We start from the raw sequence: 6,000 nt of genomic DNA on the forward strand, positions 1-6,000 counted from the left end.
ACTCCCTTAGGTGCTGGAGTCCCCCACAGGCCTAGGAATGTCTTCAAAGGTACATGAATTGTTCCTCAGGAATATATTTCTCACCACTTGCTATGTGACAGTTGATACTGTGGTTGGTTTCCCACATTCAATTTGTAGACAGTTTAGCTGCAGGAATACTGCTCATTATAAACACTACTTAAAAATACTTCATATTTTATATACATATATATGTACATGAATATAAGTTCACGTATATTCGTGTATAAAATACGTGCATATACCTCACGTATACATGTGTTTTTAGGACGTTGAAAAACAACTGCTGCCTCTCAAATTAGGATGCCAGTTCTTAACTTGAAAACGTGTGTGCGTTGTTGACGCACAGCAACCCCCATCCTACTACAGTATTACGGTTTGCACCGGGGAGGTTGCTTCAAGTCCCTCTTGACACTGGGAACCTTGGTTTCGAAATGAGCTCCTGCTCTGGGCCACTCCTGCATCCGACCTTGGCTCTTCATCCAAAGTAATGGTCCAAAGTCCTTTTTTAACTTGATTAACTTCACAGCAGCATGGATTTCTTGAATTCATTTTTTATCTTAACATTTGAGTTTTCTTGAAGCTCTAAGCTGAAGATAAGCTAATGTAATTTGTTTTGTTGAGAATCTGAACGCCGATACATCCCTAGCAAAGAAAATACTCAGAAGTTCAAGCTGAAGATAATTTGGTGGGGGAGTAGGTGATCATCTGATGCCCGGTGATCCAAACCAGTGGGCAAACTCGGGGGGTAAAGCACTCGGCTCGGTCTCCAGTGACATAAGTAATAGAGCAGATGGTTGCGTTTGGGTCCTGAACCAAAGTACCAGTCACTGAAGGAAGACTGAGCTTGCAGGAGAGAGCGCGACTAACGTGACGTTACACATTGCTCTTCACCGACCCTTTTAAGAACTGATTTATCACACAATTATATGTTGGCTTTTGAAATCATTCTGTTCCCCCCCAAAATGTTGACTGCTTCTATGAACTATAAAGATAATTCATAGAAGCAGTCAGCATTTTGTACAAAATTATATTTGTACAAAATTAGTCTGAAATTTGAAGTGAAAAACACTGGTTATAAAAATATTACTAATTACTACTTTTTACCTTAAAAATCTAAAGTACTTGCTATGAAACACTGAATCTGTCTCTTCTGAACTTAAAATGAAACACATTCCTGTATGTGGAGACATGTATTTCTCAATCTTTTAATGAAGTGCATTTTTGTCTAATATGTGTCTCTGCTAAGATTTCATTGAAAGTTAAATACAAAGCAGATATCAGAGTTTTGCTCATTTTAATGATTTGAATTGTATAATACTTGGCTAAGCTTATATTCAGTGGATAAGCTAAAATCCCTTGTTATTTATATTTTCTGAGTTTTTTTAGTTTTCCTGTATGTAAGAGCATACATTTTGAAATTAGGAAAAATTTTCACAAATATTAAACTAAATTTTTGAAATGAAGAAACAGAGAAGGAAAAACAGCTTTACCAACTTTTCCTTCTTATGTATTTCTTTAATAAACCTCCAAATCTGATGTAGAGTTTTATTTTCCCATTTGAAGTCTTAAATTATTTTTTAAACGGTGCCATTTTTAACATTTATTAAATATTAAAAATTCCTAGCATTTATTAAATATTAAAAATTCTTAGCATTTATTTTTTCTGTTGTTAGTATGATTGAAGCTCGTTTTACACTTTTTTTAAAGTACCAAAATCCATGTGTTTTTAGTAGGACGACATATTATTTGCAGAAATTTTAATATGCTTTGGCCAAATTTTTTCTTTATAGAATGAACTGGGATGTTGGTTTTGTGTTGGGGTTATGTTTTATATGAAAGCTCATTAAAAAGGATGCTTTGAGTAACTGCTATTCTCTTTATGAGGAAATTCATTTTTAAGGAGACATTCTTTGCTTATATAAAAATTGTTAAGAATGAGACTTATCCACATGTGAGTGATTTAGTTCTAAGTGACCCAATATTTTTATCTTTAAATCTGAGACAAGAATTCTATTGAAAACTCAATCTGCATTTATCACTGCCTAAAAATGTTCTATTTGGATGTTTATGAAGTTTCACTCATGACCTAGAAGACAACGTATTATATATATTTTCATAGTTTGTCAATATAATAAACTGAAAACCAAAATGTGAACATCAGCTCCCCAGTAAACACATCGGTGTTTCCTGTGTTTGGGCATCAGTGCAAACAGTATTTTATTTCCTAGCATCGTAGAAGAAACGACAGAAAGATCACTTTAGTTTGTTTTTCCAAAATGTAACTTTTAAGTATTAATGGTGTATTTTGTTAGTAGCTTAGAAATGGAAATAAAATATAGGTACTCATTAAATAATGCACAGCACTATAGGCTTATAAATGGATTTTATTTATGCTTAGAAATGCATGCTCAAAAATACTTTCACCAATAAGAGGATTTTTTTAAAAAAATCACAAAATTGGTGCTTATCTCAAACCTAAGTTAATATACTTCTGTTATTAAAATATTTCTATTATTTTACAACCAGTTCCTGTCCCAGCTTTAAAATTCAGTTTTGAAAATACTGAACATACTATACTGTTTTTCCACTTAGGCTTCCATTTCATTCACTGACTCCCAGGGTCCTGTCTTAGCATGGTACGTAGAGTGACGCGTCACCATTCATGAGAAACGCTCACGTGTTGCTTTTGGCTGCTGTGTTCTGCATTGAGCCTGGTTTTGCCGGGCCCCCATGAATGTGGTCTTATCCACAGATTCTACATAACCACGTCTATTGCTTTTGGCAGTAAATGAAGATGTCGTTGTGATTTTCCAGCTGTGAAAATGTTGCCTTGTATTTAAAAGGCTTTCGTGGCTGGAAACCTCAGTAAAACGCAGCTCATTAGTGACAGCCCTGCTTCCTCCTGCCCCCCCTTGCTCACTCCCCCTGCCCACCACCCCCCACCTTGTTNGTTCTGCATTGAGCCTGGTTTTGCCGGGCCCCCATGAATGTGGTCTTATCCACAGATTCTACATAACCACGTCTATTGCTTTTGGCAGTAAATGAAGATGTCGTTGTGATTTTCCAGCTGTGAAAATGTTGCCTTGTATTTAAAAGGCTTTCGTGGCTGGAAACCTCAGTAAAACACAGCTCATTAGTGACAGCCCTGCTTCCTCCTGCCCCCCCTTGCTCACTCCCCCTGCCCACCACCCCCCCACCTTGTTCTTTAGCAAGGAGAATGTGAAAAGAGAAGAACTGTGTTCAATATATCTAGTACCTGTGACACTAGAGCTTTTATTTGCCTCTGGAGCTTTCCAGGAAAAGCTACCTACCTTGGATATGGAAGCGGAGCTGAAACTTTGATGTCCGTGCATTCATATGTCTCGTCGACATGCTAGGTGTCACTGGGGCGTGTGTAAGTGCACATGAAGCACGCTCGCGCTCTCGACCTCTTTGAAGTAGGAGGTGAAGGATCGCAGCACCGCTCGTTCGTGAGGGTAGATGCTAGGTCTGTCAGCACACAGTGGAAAGCCCCCATTTTCACAGATTTATAACTTTCCTAATCCACATGCAGTTATTGGAAGTATTTAATATGCAATAGATAGCACCTTAACTAATTAATCCGCATCTGAAGGGTTTTCTGATGTGTTTATTAAGTGGTGTAGCAACTCTCCAAGCATTAAGCTAGAGTTGGTGTTTTATTTTATTTCTCTGCCAAAAAACCCGCTCTTACCATGGAGTCGAAGTCTGTAACATGATCCATTGGGCCTGTTAATCTTTGAAGCTCCCAGGTGGTTTGTATTTCAAGGTACCAAAAATGCTGCAGATCTAGAAATGTATATATTTAGCAGGTATTGGAAAGATACAAGCATTATTTATAACTGAAGAGTATTACACTTATTAAGTAAAATGCTCTCGTAACTTGTATACGTTTTTGCAGGTACAAACTCAAAAGTATGTAAGCATTGCATAATGTGACAGTTACATAATTTATGTAATCTGATGCATGAATCAGACTTTTTATATAATATATATTGATTTATTATAGTTGATTAAAGTGTTTAATCTTAACTCAGTTGTCTAACTTCTTATTGTAGATAAAACACTGTGGCATATGCACTTATACGTGAGGCTTCCGTGTCTTTTAAAAATACTGGCGATGCCTCCTGTTTGATGCATTGCAGCAGGTGTTCTGTGAGATCTACAAACCCCTTCACTGTGGAAAGAGTTCTGAAAACTCATTGAGAGGCAAATGTCTAAGTACCTTAGAGTGGATATTCTGCGGCAGCAGTGTGAGTGCCCTCTGTGTAAGATACCCCCTCATAGGGATGGAGCTATGGTCTGGTAGAAAATAACAAGTGAGTATTTATGGAAGGCCTATGCCTGGTGTTTTCTCAACACAGCATCCATGCACACCCCTGTCCATCCAAGGCAAGCGGGAATCTCAGGACCCGGGGTGGGGGCGGGGGTGGGTTATGGCAGTGTATTAAGCAGTTGTATTCTGTGTTCTGAGATATGATCCATACATAGCAAGCAGTCTTAGGCATTAGTCATACACATTTGGAACAAGAGATTTCTCTGCAGGCCAGAACGCCTTCCTAGCCTCCAGTTGCTCTCAGTTCAGGAGGACCCATTTAACTTAATCCTTCTCTTCCCCCAGCACACTCCTGGATTATTCTTCTTCCTACCTATTCCTGGTACACACGCTTATTTTTCCTTGGGCTACTGAGACAAAGGTATTTTGGAGTAATTTGGAAGTAGAGAGTTATTATTCAAGCAGAGTGGCTATTTTTCATGTAAGTTTTGTTTTAGTGCGGTGCCTGTCCCAGAAATGTTTCTGTTTGGTTTTTCAAAGCAGTGGGCTTATTTATGGTCTGTGTGCCCAGCATTCTACATTCCCCCCCCCCTCAATAATTTCACATGATAACACAAATGTCATACTTTCACATTTTTATGACCGGCAGAGTTAATGCTTATAAGCACCATCTTTATATGCCTAGAATTACATGGACTAGAAGTATGTGAATCTCTCTGACACCCCTTACAGCCTGCAACTCGATTCTGAAATTTTCCATGGTTTCATCGTTTGTGAGGCATATTCAAAAGTCAGAATTTATGCTGGGAAGCACGAAAGCAAATTTCTCTATCAGAGGTTTTCCATTACAGCGTGTCGTGGACACATGTCAGATAGGGTCCAGTTTGTTTGAACACTAGTATCAAAGTTTGCAAATGATTTATTAATACATTAGATCAGAGTAAGATAGTCATTGTTACAACATTACAGTGTATTGTGCGCTGGTGAGTGACGTCGAGGCGTGAGAGACGGACACCACAGGTTATTTGCAATTCCCGGCCAATCTTAATTGTGCTGCACCCTTAGGGCAGGGATTGCAAACTCGGATGCTTACAGGGCCAGGCAGGTGGCGGTGGATAAGAAGACGGGCCAGGTGTGGCAGAGGAGGGACTCCTGGGGACAGTGGCAACTCGGGGAGCCCGTTTTTCTCACTAAGAGTGGGCAACAGCTGTGCGGCCATATGGAAGTGAAGGCCAGGCCAGGGCTGCTCAACGTGATCTTTGGAGAGAAACCGAAACTACGGATATTTATGTGAAATATGATTTCCAAATGTGAGCAACTTATTCTTGATTTTTTTTGTAACAAAAATCTGAGGGCCACCAGTTTGCAATCTCGTCTTCAGCCAGTCACTGGTGCCAAGGTGCCGTCTTGCATCCTCTCCTTGTCTTCATGGTAAGGACAGTCCAGAGCAGTGTGGTGGTTTCCTTCTCCCGCAAATGATCGTATGTTTATCCAAAGACTGGCTTGGTCAAGGGGCACATGGAGGGGGGAGCTGGTGTGCTTTGTAAGACAGAAGCCCAGTCCAAACCTTGCTTGTGGGAGGGAAGGAGGAATAATTACTCAGTGGGTGCAAAGCTTTGGCTACACGAGACGACTGAGTCCCGAGATCCCCCATAGAACATTGTGCCTGTAATCCACAATACTGT

Source organism: Sturnira hondurensis, unplaced genomic scaffold, assembly GCF_014824575.4.
Source record: "Sturnira hondurensis isolate 20B ecotype Veracruz unplaced genomic scaffold, ASM1482457v3 Scaffold0011253, whole genome shotgun sequence".
Lineage (NCBI taxonomy): Eukaryota > Metazoa > Chordata > Mammalia > Chiroptera > Phyllostomidae > Sturnira > Sturnira hondurensis.